The sequence below is a fragment of the Triticum urartu genome, chromosome 4A, assembly GCF_056163025.1.
Source record: "Triticum urartu cultivar PI428250 chromosome 4A, HENAU_Tu73, whole genome shotgun sequence".
Taxonomy (NCBI): domain Eukaryota; kingdom Viridiplantae; phylum Streptophyta; class Magnoliopsida; order Poales; family Poaceae; genus Triticum; species Triticum urartu.
Window position 1 is genome coordinate 238,710,794 of NC_141876.1, and position 15,210 is coordinate 238,726,003.

Consider the following 15,210-nt stretch of genomic DNA (forward strand, 5'->3'; position numbering starts at 1 on the left):
TCCACCACCGTAACTTTCTGTATCCACGAGATCCCATCTTGGGGCCTTTTTCGGAGCTCCGTCGGAGGGGGCATCGATCACGAAGGGCTTCTACGTCAACACCATAGCGCTTCCGATGAAGTGTGAGTAGTTTACTTTAGACCTACGGGTCCATACTTATTAGCTAGATGGCTTCTTCTCTCTATTTGGATCTCAATACAAAGTTCTCCCCCTCTCTTGTGGAGATCTATTAGATGTAATCTTCTTTTGCGGTGCGTTTGTTGAGACCGATGAATTGTGGGTTTATGATCAAGTTTATCTATGAACAATATTTGAATCTTCTCTGAATTCTTTTATGTGTGATTGGTTATCTTTGCAAGTCTCTTCTAATTATCAATTTGGTTTGGCCTACTAGATTGATCTTTCATGCAATGGGAGAACTACTTAGCTTTGGGTTCAATCTTGCGGTGTCCTTTCCTAGTGACAGTAGGGGCAGCAAGGCACGCATTGTATTGTTGCCATCGAGGATAACAAGATGGGGTTTATATCATATTGAATGAGTTTATCCCTCTACATCATGTCATCTTTCTTAAAGCGTTACTCTGTTCTCTTGAACTTAATAGTCTAGATGCATGCTGGATAGCGGTCGATGTGTGGAGTAATAGTAGTATATGCAGGCAGGAGTCGGTCTACTTGTCTCGGATGTGATGCCTATATACATGATCATACGTAGATATTCAATAGTAATTCTGTCAATTGCTCAATAGTAATTTGTTCACCCACCAAAAATACTTATGCTCTTGAGAGAAGCCACTAGTGGAACCTATGGCCCCCGGTGTCGGATGTGGGGTTCCGGAAAACCCTTAAGGTTCGAACACAGGGGTGCGTGTGAAGTCTTTACTTCCCACCAATCGACGCCCTAGCTCACTAAGATCTCACAGACAAACTCGACGAACTCGCACACAGAAAGACACAAGATTTATACTGGTTGGGGCCACAGTTGTTGTGTAATACCCTACTCCAGTTTGGTGGTGGTGGATTGCCTCTAGGGCTAATGATGAACAGTACATGGGAAGAACAGCTTCATGAGGTTGAGGTGTTCTTGAGCTCGGTGAGCTTGTGTGTGTGTGGGTGGACTGAATGATCCATCTCTCTCCCCCTCCTCTCTAAGGTGGTGGCTAGTCATATTTATACTGGCCCTGGTCCTCTTCCCAAATATCGAGCGGGAAGGGAGCCAACAATGGCGGGCTAATTCGAAGGGGGACAGCTAGTACAAGCTATCCTGACAAAAGTGGTCTTCGCCTGCCAAAGGCTCTGGTGGTGTCGCCGTCTTGGGCTCCATGATGACCTTCGTCTTGCCTTCCTCCTGGTCTTGGTCTTGTTCCACCAATATAGCAACCTTTGCCTGATGCCTCAGTACTCTTCACCTGCGCTGGCCTCCTTAGCACCAAAGAGGAAACAAGGATGCTGCGCGCACTGGCGCCCGCCTAGTGCCCGCCTGGTGTCGTGCGTCATGGCTCACATCACGAGGGTCTCATGAGGTTTTCCCTGCCTTGATATCTCAGCTCCTCGTGAGCCTGCCTAGCTAGGCTATTCCCGAGGAGGTCTTGCGTCGTCCGCCTCGCGTGGTTTGGACCCTCCCGAGGGTCTTGGGTGTTTTGTTGGTGATCATGGGCCGTACGGCCTGCTGGCTCAGCCACACCATGGGCCGCAGGCAGGCAAGTCTGGGGACCCCCGTTCCCAGAACACTGACAGTAGCCCCCGGGCCCGAGGTGCGCTTGGGCTTGGCTTCGCGGCGAAGCCAAGGGACAAGTTCGGAGCACCGAGGGCCCCAAAAGCCTATGGCCTTGATTGATGCGTGGCGGTTGATTAGACATGGGCGTCTCCGCTTCCCCATGCTGCCCTTGAATCCGCCTGGCTGTGAGGCCCGGCCTCTTACACATTTATTCTTCTTCTGCCAAGCCCCGCTCTTCCAATCTCCCTGCTGCCTCGACGCCCTGCTCCATCTTCTCAGTCCGACCTGTGCTCCGCACGCTTCACCGCCTTGGCACCGAAACAAACAAAGAAGGGGAAGAAACCTCTGTCTTCGCCGGCTGCGCCTCCATCCTTCGAGCCGGTGCTCGGCCGGCCTCTGGTGCTCAATGACGAGGCCATGGACAAGGTGTGCCCCATGCTCGCCTCCAGTTTCAATGAGTGGGGAGAGACGCCGGCTTGGCCCGCGTCCTGCAGCAGCATGGCTCAGGAAGTTACCTAGGTCCCCATCTTCATCGATGCCCTCTGGGCTGGCCTGCTTCCTCCCTTCTCCGCCTTCTTCAATGCGGTGCTCGAGCACTATCAGATCCACATGCTCCATCTCGATCCTCAGGCTATGACCCTTCTCGCCGTCTTCGTCTTTGTATGCGAGGGCATGGTGGGCATCGGCCCCTCCGTGGCACTCTTCTGCCACTTCTTCTTGTTGCATCTCACCGGTCCCCGACAGAACTCAGGGTGCGTGGGCTTCCAGGCCGTGGCTGCGACGGCAGGCATGGGGATCGACTTCGAGCTCCCTTCATCCACGAGCGAGTTCCGTACGCGTTGGGTGTTTGTTGACGCTGGCGTGCTCAACCCTCTGCTTCAAGCTCCGGTGATGCCCGCTATTCCAAACTCTGGCTGGGGTCATCAGAAGCTCACGAGCCCCTTCCTTACCCCCGTCTGGGCCAGGATGAGGCGGTTGAAGGACCTTGGCATGACTGCGCCAATGGTGGTGAGGGAGTTTATCAGGCATCGAGTTGCTGCTCTTCAGCGCCATTCTCGCCCAATGCGGGACTTGCTCAGCAGCCAGGACAGTATGAGGTTTCAGGAGGAGGGGCTTCCTCTCGCTGTGCGGCAGACTGTGCTCAAGGTCCTATCAAGTCTCCCTCTATCAGACGAGATGCCCAGGAACAGCTGCACGTTGTAGCGCTGCGAGAACAAGGCCACATTTGCCGCGCACATGCCTTCCTTTGATGAGTGGGGGCTGCGCCCAGTCAGCTTGGTGGGGCCTCGCGAGAACCCCGTCATCGTGGTCCCCTTCTTCGCCGCTGCTGCCGGGCTTGCCCTAGGTGACGAGGCAAGGGAGCGAGCCGCGACTGGGGCCAGCGGCTCGGGCGCTGAGGAGCACATGTCATGTGGTGATCCGAGGGCGTCGTCCTCGGGAGCCTGTGACCCCCCCTCCTGAGGTGTCGGTTGCCGAGGAGATGCGGCATGTGGCTCCTGAGGCTGAGGCTCCGGGAGCCTCGGGAGGTCACAATGGGAAGGAGCCGGGCTGTTTGGCTCAGCCGGGCTCCCCTGAGGCCATCCCTCTTGAGTCTTCTCCAGCTCCGCCGCGCACCGGCCGTCACGTCCAGCACTTCGGTCGCCTTTGTGTGGACTTCGAGAGCTCTGCAAGAGGAAGGAGCTCCGAGCAGCAGCGCTATCTTTGGGCCGTTGAAGCGACGAAAGTACATCGTCGTCGATGAGTAAGTACCTTATCTTGGTGATCTTCTTTGTGCCGCCTTCCTTTCCTGACGACTGTCCCCTCAGGACCCCTTCTTCTAAGGCCGTAAAATCTCCAGACAAGCAGCTCCGTCTCGTCCCGTCGCACCCGCCAAGCTCCAGTGCTACAGGCTCGGATGCTGCCCAAAGTGTGGGGTGAGCCATGGGAGATGATCCTGGGGTCTTCTTCAAGCAGAGGGCCTTGTTCGGTTCGGGCCCCTCGCGAGGGTCGGCTGGCTCCTGGGACCGTGCTAGCCCCCAGCCCCCAATCGGGAGGTGGCGCTCCACTTGATGCTCCACCAGCAGCCCCAGAGGTGGAGGACGAGGTGGGTCGAGCATTCGAGCTCAAGCACGGGCGTAGCGTAGTCCACCATGAGCTCTTCCAGGAGGCGATGGGCACGATGAATCACCTTGGTGAAGATCTTGCTGGTGTCGACTCGCGCCTTGAGGCTGAAGGTCTTCGGTTGGTGGAGGAGCGGCGCAACATGCGATTGGCCATCAACCTTGGTCGCTATCGGCGCAACCTCGAGAACGCGAAGGCTGAGGAATCTCTCAAGATTGCCAATGAGGCCCGTTCGCGAGGACGATTGCCACCGCGAGGCTGCAGAGGAGCGCGTGTGGGAGGTTTCGGCCTGGAGCGCGTCCCTTGAGCAGCAGGTGGAGGCGCACGAGGCTGCTCTTGCATCGCTGAGGGGGCACGCCTACGGAGGAAGAGGAGGTCCGGTAGCGCGAGGAGGCGCTAGACCTAGAAGCCGTGGAGCGCAGCCTCGAGCTCAAGCGACTTGAGACGAGGGAGCGTCAAGTCGCTCAAGCAGAGGATGCCATCGGGGCCCGCGAGGCCGAAGTCGAGGAAGAGATCAATTGCCGGGTGGCCGAGGTTCATGCAGATCTGGAGGGCAGGCACAACTTGAGGCTGCAACTCGCCGGGCTGGAGGGTGTGGGCAGGGCCGCCGCCCTCAGACCCAGGTTGGACAAGGCCGAGAGGAATGCGGAGGCCACAACCGCCGCCTTGGTTACGGTATAGACGGAATTGGCCTCTGCCCGCGCCGAGCTGCTTTCCCTCTGGAGATGAGTTGACGACATCGAGGCCGTCTCTCGGCAAAACAGGGAGGAAGTGCTCCAGCGCCGGACGCTGGAGCGCGAGCATGCCCCTATGCTTCAAGACCTTCGGAAGAAGGCGAAGACGCCCCGATCCCTCACTCGAATGACTATGCTAGCCACCTGATCTTCTTCACTGAGGTGGTGACGCCCTTGGAGGCCCAATCTACCAGAGCTGGACAGCTTGTGGAGGAGAGGGGTCGTGGCCTGCTTCAGCGCGTCTTCAGCCATCTTCTGAATGCCGACCCCAACTTCGACTTCGACGCCGCCATTGCCTCCGTACCCATGATCGTCCGGGGCGACCTGGCGCATTGGGTAGAGGACCATGTCGACGCGTTGGTCAGGGCCTTCACCTCGGAGGATGACGCGGTGGTGGACATCGCGGATGAAGGTGACGTGGTCGATGATGGTGATGGGGGCGTCGCCGACGATGGCGGCAATACCGACGAAGATGACGATGACGCGAGTGATGCGTCCGCGGGTGATGTAGCGAGTGATATCTCCGGCTGATCCCATGTTCTCCTGTTGTTTCATTCTGCACGCAAAACTCGGGCATGGCCCTTGGAAGACTTGTAAGAGAATTTTGAGAGGGGAGCCCCTCTTGTAAGCAAACTGCAGTTTTTACTATCCTATGTGATGTGGGTATATGTCCTTGTGAGCTTGTGAAGCTGGGGGTGAGCTCCCCATCATGGTTTACCTTAGTCAGCGCCAACTTAGGGCTGGGTCGCGAGGCGACGAGTTCCAGAGAATCCTGCGGAGCTTATCTCCCCGCTTGAGGGGGCCCGTAAGAGGTGAGCACCAGGCATAGTGCTAGCGCGTGCCTGAAGAGCGTGTGCTCTGCGCAGTCTAGCTCGTGAGGAGCTTTGCGAAGAAAAGGCGATGGACAAGAGTCCCAAACCAAATAAGATCCAAAAGGCAAGAAATGGCTCTAACGAGAAAAGGCACCCCCCGCGCGCATCGATAAAAATTTAGCTTCAACTTAAGTCCAGATCCAGAAAGCAAAGCCACAGAAGGAGAGATCCAAAGCAAAAGGCCGCGTCCGGCACCTAGTATAGTCTTCGGCTCTTCAAGTCTTCTCACCAACGCGGAGCTAAGTGCTGCCACTAGGCGTGGGAGGGAGCCCCAGGGCCTGAGGCCGGCGCTCTTGAGACTCCGGGGCGTGTACAGCCCCAACTCATTATTACGTGAGAGTGTCACGGGCGACGAGCTTCACAGGCACCGGTCCTTCTTCATAGGTACACGCCCCGCCTTGCTTCATATTGCCAGATGAGGGCCCCACCTTGTGCCACCCTCGACCTCTTTTGCACTGACAAGTCACCAGGTCGAAACAAAAGAGGGAAAGGGGACGCTAGCGGTTCCCTCGGCGACCACGGGTCCTCTACCGGGGGAAGGGTTGTGGAGGCCACCCCAGAAGAGGGCCTACCTCTGGGTGTCCCCTGGTTTCACGTGCCTTGGGGAGGGGCCTTGCTCCTGGCTCCCTTTCGGCGGCCCCCAACGTGTCTCCCTTGTTGGAACGGGTGCCGCCACGCCAGGGTCGCCGATCGACGTTGCCACCTGATTCATCTGCAGCCGACGGTTAGCATAAGCCTGCTTTTGAGAGATTAGCGGTACCTTGTAGTTGCTGTTGTCGGTGCGATCGTTGTGGTTCTCTGTTGGTTCTTGGAAGGCCTCGACTCCTGGCGCCCTCTCTCCCCAATCTTCTCCAATGAACGAGCTAGGGTCGTCCTCTGGTGCGTACCCTTGGTCCATCATGCAGGGCACGTAGGCTTCCGGGGCCGTCACCCCGAACACCTCGCCGTGGTGCCCCATGCTCCATGTTGCTCGAACCATGGCGGTGCCCTGGGGATGACTGTATGGCATCCTGCTGTGACCGTGGGGGCGACGCTTGCGCCAGAGCCCGCTGCGGGCGGCATGGGGGAGTCGGAGCCCCCTACGCCGTCGGCCGTGCTGATGTTGATGAAGCCCCCGGGCGTAGTTGATGGCTCGTGGATGTGGTGAGGTTCACTGCGCGGCCCGGTAGTGGCCTGGGAAGGAAGTTGATAGCAGACAGGCGGTGCTCCCGATGCCGCTGCATCCAATTGCTTAGCAACACACTCCAGCAGTGTGTCCCGATCGCTTTCCATCAGCCGGCACCGCAGCATCTCCCTTGCCACGGTGAGCGCTGCCCGCATGTTTGCTTGCTCCCGTCGTGAGTATGGTGCCTTTGCTGCGGCATGGATCGCTGCTCTTGCGGCGGCCCGAACCTGCCGTGGGGTGAGGATGGATGACCCCTGGCCGTGCTGCCCGCATCCGGCAGAGTTTGGCGGCGCCCGTGCCACCTGGAGTGCATGGTCGTGACCTTCGTGGGGAAGTGTCGCTGCCCGGGCTGGCGAGGCTGCCCAGCGGTCGGAGCCGCCCCTTGAGTCGCCAGACATCGTGGCTGAGGAGCGTCTACGAGCTGGCCGGTGGAGGAGGAGCACTGGCGCACCCCTACCTAGCGCGCCAAATGTCGGATGTGGGGTTCCGGCAAACCCTTAAGGTTCGAACACTGGGGTGCGTGCGAAGTCTTTTCTTCCCACCAATCGATGCCCTAGCTCACTAAGATCTCGCAGACGAACTTGACGAACTTGCACACAAAAAGACACAAGATTTCTACTAGTTCGGGCCACCGTTGTGGTGTAATAGCCTACTCCAGTGTGGTGGTGGTGGATTGCCTCTAGGGCTGATGATGAACAGTACAAGGGAAGAACAGCCTCCTGAGGTTGAGGTGTTCTTGAGCTCGGTGAGCTTGTGTGTGTGTGGGTGGACTGAATGATCCGTCTCTCTCCCCCTCCTGTCAAAGGTGGTGTCTAGTCCTATTTATACTGGCCCTGGTCCTCTTCCCATATATCGAGCGGGAAGGGAGCCAACAATGGCGGGCTAATTCGAAGGGGGACAGCTAGTACAAGCTATCCTGACAAAAGTGGTCGTCGCCTGCCAAAGGCTCTGGTTGTGATGCCGTCTTGGGATCCACGATGACCTCTGTCTTGCCGTCCTCCTGGTCTTGGTCTCGTTTTAGCAATATAGCAACCTTTGCATGATGCCTCGGTACTCTTCGCCTGAGCTGGCCTCCTTAGCCCCAAAGAGGAAACAAGAACGATGCGTGCGCTGGCACCCGCCTGGTGTCGTGCGTCATGACTCACCTCACGAGGGTTTCGTGAGGTTTTCCCCGCCTTGATATCTCCGCTCCTCATGAGCCTGCCTAGCTAGGATACTCCCGAGGAGGTCTTGCATTGTCTGCCTCGCGAGGCTTGGACCCTCACGAGGGTCTTGGGTGTTTTGTTGGTGATGACGAGCCGTATGGCCTGCTGGCTCAGCCACGCCGGTGGTCGCAGGCAGGCAAGTCTAGGGACCCCCGTTCCCAGAACACCGACACCCGGGTCTATCTTCCATCATATTAATCTTCCAATACATAGTTATTTCCTTTGCCATTTATTTTACTTTGCATCTTTTATTCCTCTTTATCATAAAAATACCAAAAATATTATCCTATCATATCTATCAGATCTCACTCTCGTAAGTAACCGTGTAGGGATTGACAACCCCTTATCGCGTTGGTTGCGAGGATTTATTTGTTTGTGTAGGTGCGAGGGACTCGTGCGCGGCCTCCTACTGGATTGATACCTTGCTTCTCAAAAACTGAGGGAAATACTTATGCTACTTTTCTGCATCACCCTTTCCTCTTCAAGGGAAAACCAACGCAAGTGCTCAAGAGGTAGCAGAGGGTAGGACAAAAGATGTCATGCAAGTTCTTTTCCATAAGCATGTATAACTATATTCGGAATACATGCCTACATTACATTGATGAACTAGAGATAGTTTTGTGTCGGCCTATGTTATAACTGTTGCATGAGGAATCACATCCGACATAATTATCCATCACTGATCCATTGCCTACGAGCTTTTCGCATATTGATCTTTGCTTAGTTACTTTTCCGTTGCCACTGTTTCAATCACTACAAAAACTACTACTGTTACTTTTGCCACCGTTACCGCTACTTCCATATTACTTTGCTGCAGATATTAAGTCTTTCGGGTGCGGTTGAATTGACGACTCAACTATTAACACTTGAGAATATTCTTTGGCTCCCCTTGTGTTGAATCAATAAATTTGGGTTGAATACTCTACCCTCGAAAACTGTTGCGATCCCCTATACTTGTGGGTTATCATCGTCAGGCCGGTGCTGATCTTGCACTACTTCATCATAGGCAAGCACTCAAGGGGACCCGTAAATGAGTTCCATGGGGATAACTGCTTATGCCCCATAGACTAGGGAGAAGGGAGTCTACCTGGTAGCTCGGTTAGATGTCGTTCTGAGGGACCAGAGAACTATCGGCAGCTCCTCGATCCACCGCCTGTCGTGCTTCTGCAGTGTATCGAAAGTTCTTGTCTTGTGTCCATGTAGCACTTCAGCATTCGCCCTCTCAGCTTGTCCATTTCTCTGTGGGTGTGCCAGAAAGGCGAATGAGATCATGCATCAGAGGGTACGGACATATTGCATGAAGGCATGGCTCGTGAATTGGGTGTTGTTGTCGGTGATGATCCTTGCCGAAACTCCAAAATGACACACCAATTATTTCAAGAACTTGATAGCTGACTGAGCACTCACCTTTCTCATGGCAGTCACTTCCGTCCACTTTGTAAACCTGTCGATGGCGACGAACAAGAATTAAGCTGTCGGGACACCGATCCTAAGTCACACTGATATAGCACGTAGCACATCATATCACTTTGCGGCCTCACGCATGGTATTCCCACGGGTGCCACCTCACCTGGTCGGGACCATTTGCGCCTTTTGGCTCATGTATATGATAGTGTTGCTAGCATCCATATGACAGAGAACCCGGGCCGACATGTCCAGTCGTAAACCCAAAGTGGCACTAGCTTACAGGGACATGCATACATGACCCAGCAATGAACGTGTCGGTCATCAATGTATTAACCCAAGTCGTAGCAAGCTACAAGGACTTAAAGGAACAACACGTGACATTTCCCTGAAGGGACAGACACAGGAACGAAGAAGGACACATGTCGGCTAGTCTAAGTGTTCTAGAGCAGTAGCAACTGGGCTAACACGACTCCGGTAAACCGGGCTGTATAAGACTACCATGGCTCAGTGGAAGCACTAGACTACATTTCCCCATAAGAGAGGCTAAAAAGGATAGGCAACTAGGTTGTCGGATCCCACACATACCAAGCATTTCAATCATACACACAATATGCTCGATATGTGTAAATACAACCTGGCATCACAACAAAACTCTATGACTCAAAGTATTTATTCATAAGACTCCAAAGAGTCAGATATGACAAACATGGGTCTCATGACCCAGCATTCAAGTCATACAAGCAATAGCACATGCGGAAGCTTAACATATCTGAGTACACACATCTACAAATGAAAAAGGCTGAGAAGCCTGACTATCTACCAGATCCTGCCGAGGGCACAAGATCGTAGCTGAGGTAACAAGCTAAATGTCGAAGTCCACGCAGAACTACTAGCGAGACTGAAGTCTCTCTGCAAAACATAAATTGAGCAAACGTGAGTACAAATGTACCAAACAAGACTTACATCATAACTAGCTACATATGAATCGGTATCAACAAAGGGGGTGGTGGAGTTTAACTACAGCAAACCAGCTTTGACTCGGTGGCTATCCTAAACTACGACTGCAAGTAACTCTTTTGAGGTGGCGCACACGAGTCCACATATTCACCCTAACATTACACCACCATGGATCCACTCCCGTCTCTCTATGAGAACGCCATCAACAGCACTCAGGCTTATCTTGCGCGTTTTAGAGTATCCACTTTCACTTGTCTACGAACTGTACAGGCAACCCAGAAGTCCTTTACTGCGCACACGGCTATTCGAATAGATCATTTATAACCCTGCAGGGGTGTACTTCTTCACACATGCTCTCTCCACTTACCACCATGTACACGTCGTGTATCTCAGCAACCTTCAAGTGGAAGCCTGGCGAGGGAGTCGACCATGACCTGACTAACCACACAAGTCTCTAGTCCAGGTTTATCGCCTATTCGGGTTCCATCCGCAAGGAGATCCGGCCGAGGTTTCGCTCACGGCCCCAAACGATGAGAGCAAGGTTCTCGAGGCACCAAACGGGCGTCCCAGTACACCGTGCCTCATGTCTCTACCGCATCATAGCCCACCCCTCGGGTCAGCGCTACGCACCACCCCCAACACATCCTACAATCATCAGAAAGTAGTTGCAACTCCTGGACAGAGATCGAGGCGATTAATAAGCCGAGAGGGGCCGAGTTACCGAAACTGTTCCTGAGGACGGTCTCAATGAGACAACCCACCATGTACTCCTACATGGCCTCTCACCGCTACCTTTACCAAATCGTGTTCACAAACTTAGCTCTCAACAGTAGGACATGTTCACCATATTCCAATTCATCCCCGATGAATCATACTTGACTCAACTCTAAGCAGTAGCAGGCATGACAACAAGCATGAATGAGTAGGCACATCAGGGCTCAAACAACTCCTACTCATGCTAGTGGGTTTCATCTATTTACTGTGGCAATGACAGGTCATGCAGAGGAAAGGGGTTCAACTACCGCAACATGTAACAGTTGAATCATTGTTATTCTAATGCAGTAAAAGGGAGCAGAAGCGAGAGAGTGGGATTGTATCGGAATGAACAAGGGGTTTGCTTGCCTCGCACTTCTGATGATAGTATAGTTCTTCATCGGTGTCATCGAACTCATCGCCGGAACAACATCTACTGAAGGGGGACAAATACCGGCAATAGAGAGGGAAAACACAATCAATGCAATGCGCAATATGATGTATGATCATGACATGGCAAAATGAGTGTGTTGGGCTAATGCAATTACAACCAGCTGGGTTTGAGTCATTTTGAACCAAAGGTTCAATCCCAAACTCAGCTTATGAATTTAAATAGTGCCTTATCATGTTTTGCACTAAATAGCAAGGTTAAGTTGCTTAAACATGATGCAAACACTCTAATGCATGCACTGACTAGGGATGTGACAACTCAACCCCACTAAACAAGAATCTCATCCCGAGATTCAAGACATGAGGTAAGAGGAAAAGGGGGTCACAAAACTATAACAATCTTCGTGATCCATTTGTCCTTCTCGAAGATGTTGATTCATTGCATCATCTTGATCTCGACGTCCTTGCTTTCAAGATCTTCACCCAACACGGGGACAGAAGAGTGAGATAACTCCACAGGGATGGATAATCTTAATGATCACAGGATCAACTCACGGAATGAGACGTAGAAACATCTCTTGAGCTGAGGGACAAAAACACATATGAGGAGCGATGGCAAGAAGTAGGTGACGAAGGTTCAGATTAGTAGGCAACAATTCCATGCTTAGAAGATGGTGCATGGTTTCAAGACAGCGAGGAAATAATCGCCATGATTCCATAACAGGGCACCTTAGGGAAGGTGTCTCATAGTATTATTCCCTTAAGTGGCAAAAAGAAATACTTTTGACACATAGATCATTGAGACTATTTATACCAACCTAAGGCAATTCACCAACAATCGTTTGGAGGAGTACGAAGAAATGGCATACCCGGACTAGAATGGACGATGTGGACTACCTTCTTGAAGACAATGCAATGGATGAATTTCCTCTTGTTTAACAAGGGAAAAGGATGGGACCCATGGTATGCCCACTTTTAAAGATCATCCTGAACAACAATTGTTGAGAAAGGCAGCCCATGGTTAAATGGCTCAATAGAGGGTGCAAGCTGGGAACAAAATGCAAATGTTGGGAATGATTCTAGTAACTGGGGAAGAAGCCCAATAGTCGAGAGTGATTCCACTGTTTGAATGGTTATAGAATAACTGAGGAAACCAAGAGCACAACGACCTCTGAGGAACAACTTCTAGAATAAGTTGCACTAAATCCTCATGGAGAAGATGGTCAAATAGCTCAATCAAGATACTACAATGATAGATCTTCTGGCTAAGTGTGTCGGCCAGAACATCAACCTTGTCGGGACCTACATCATAGATCTTGGAAAAGTTCCAACCATCATATCTGCCTGAGATTCAGATCTGGTTGGTAACATGATACTCCAGACTCATCATGTCCAGAAAGAAAAATGAAAGTTTGCAACACAAATTGATGAGATGGCGTTGCGAGATTCCCAAGAGATGGACTATGGTAGCAAGCTCCAAAACATGAGCTGGTTCTGCTACACGCATGTGAACATGTTGTCCAAGACAAGTATGACCACAGAGTAGTCTTACAATAAAATACTACCGATTTCTGTTAAGGAACCATCATCGAGGATATCGAAGTCCTTGTGCACTTATCGATGAACTTCTTATCCTTGAACAAGTCAATCAGTGGCTTGGCGTGCTAAGGAATACATATGGAGTGGAGGTAATTAATCTACCAAACCATAGAATACATTCGCACATGCATAACTGACTTGGGATGGTACCAGAGGAAACAAAAACAATCTTTCCCGAACTCACGGCGGCAACTTGCACCAAATGCACATGAATTCGAGGAAGTCACTTCTTCCATTCAAGCATAAGCTTCATGAACGGAACACGAAGGCATGGCTTACAAGGTTTCCAACACTAGGTTGATGTTCAACATGAATCCTGGAGGAGAAAAAATGCTACTGATTGGCTCAACAGCAACTCATCGGAATTTTCCATATCACCGGAATTCCACCATTATGTGAACAATGTGATAGTATTGGTCAGACCAAAAGATGTAATGGTTTATGCTCAAGGAACAACCACGAGTAAGACAACATTACGAATATCGTTGGTTCTAACTTGATTTGACGATAGCCCACACTCAAATCAAGGTTTGGACAAGACGATATATTCAACAACCGATCACGAGGAACAATCGATGAAGATATCTCGTCAACACACACACAAACACAAGGATCTCCCTTTCGAATGAACTAAGTTAGGCAAGCTTTTATCTTCCAACTCTCCAAGTTGTTCTTTTAGCTTAACCAACTAACTCAGGGGTATCCAACACAGATTCTTGGAGAAAGGGGTGGCTACAAGAAACCAACTTGGTCACGAACTCAACATAGCGGTCTGGTGACAACCTGGTAATACTTCCGAGAAGATATTCAGAAAATCACGAACCACCGATATGTTTCTAAGCTCGAGAACAATCTTGCTTTTCAAGGAAAGACAACATGATCAGAAGAGCAAGGGATTCAATCCTAACTCAAAGATCGAAGAGTGCACCAGAAATAAGGACAAGATAGCACGATCAATCTTAGAATGATGGTTTAGTAACCAACACGCTATGAATGAATTTATCGTCCATTAACTACCAAGCAACGGGGTTGCTAGGAGTATTAATTTCACACATCACGATTCACTTGTCGGCATTCCAGTTACAATAACACGGGAATCGAGGAATGAACAATGATGGCAAGAAGTATTACTGCGTCAAGAATTCATAAGTGGTGGTGCAATTCTCATGACAATCCTGGCATAAAGGGGGTAATACTTCATAGTAGAGCAGAGCAAAAGCAGGAGTTGCGGCTTGACAATCCTGGCATAAATGCCAATTCTCATGGATTGGCATTTTCATCCATGGAATACAACTACTTTTACCCAATCCTCGAAGTGGACAAGGTACTGGAGTTTGTTTTTCCTAGTCATTCCAGAATAGAATGGCTTGACAGACCACAAGAATTTGAGGTAACGATGAGCATGAATGCATGACATGCTCTTGACCATCAATTGATAGACAGAGGCCAGAATACAACTAAAGAGAGACAACTCAAAGGAACATATGGTTTTCTGAGTTGCGGCTGCATAGATTTAGTATGTCAAAAAAGTTCAACATATTTCTTCCAGATAATCCATGCAGAAAGGTAGAACTGGCAGATTCACAATCCAGAATGGAGAACTCATCAAGAGCACTCTAGTTGTGATCTTTTGGTTCAAAGAACTTCTGCCATAATGGTTCATAGTATTGGAAGAACGATATACCATAGACCTCGAGGACTATCGCAAAGGTTACTAAAATCCTAAAGGAACTAGCAAACACTATCAACATGAAGTAAGTAGGGTGACTCTCGGGATCAAGAACCCACGAATAGAATGCCTACTAACTAACTAAATGGCATCACGGAATGCTTTCGGGAATGATGGCCAGAATCATCACACCGGAACACAAAACATGGCTAGAATACTAGATGATCCTCTAAGACACCTAGGGTCATAATAATAGCTCCAACATATATGTCGAGGCAACAGAGTACCTCAACTCACTAATTTGTGTGATTAATCTGGCCCAAATGAACAACAGAAATGGGAAGAAGGGATTTGCAAATGCAACAGACTCATTAGCAACCTGGAATGACTCGGACAACATAACAGCTATAAATGCTCAAAAAGATTTGAGACATCCTGCAAAATAATGGCATAACCACTAAGAATCACAATATCAAGGTTCCGAGATCAACTGTCAACACATGGAGGTCGTAAGAACTGAACCGAGGCTTGAATTCATCAATCATACAAGTCTATGGATTAGTAACACATGATCCTGATAGAAAGAAGAGAAAGCCTAGTTCCTTAACCCCATAGAAAGATAAGATGACTCGGATCAGAAGGGCA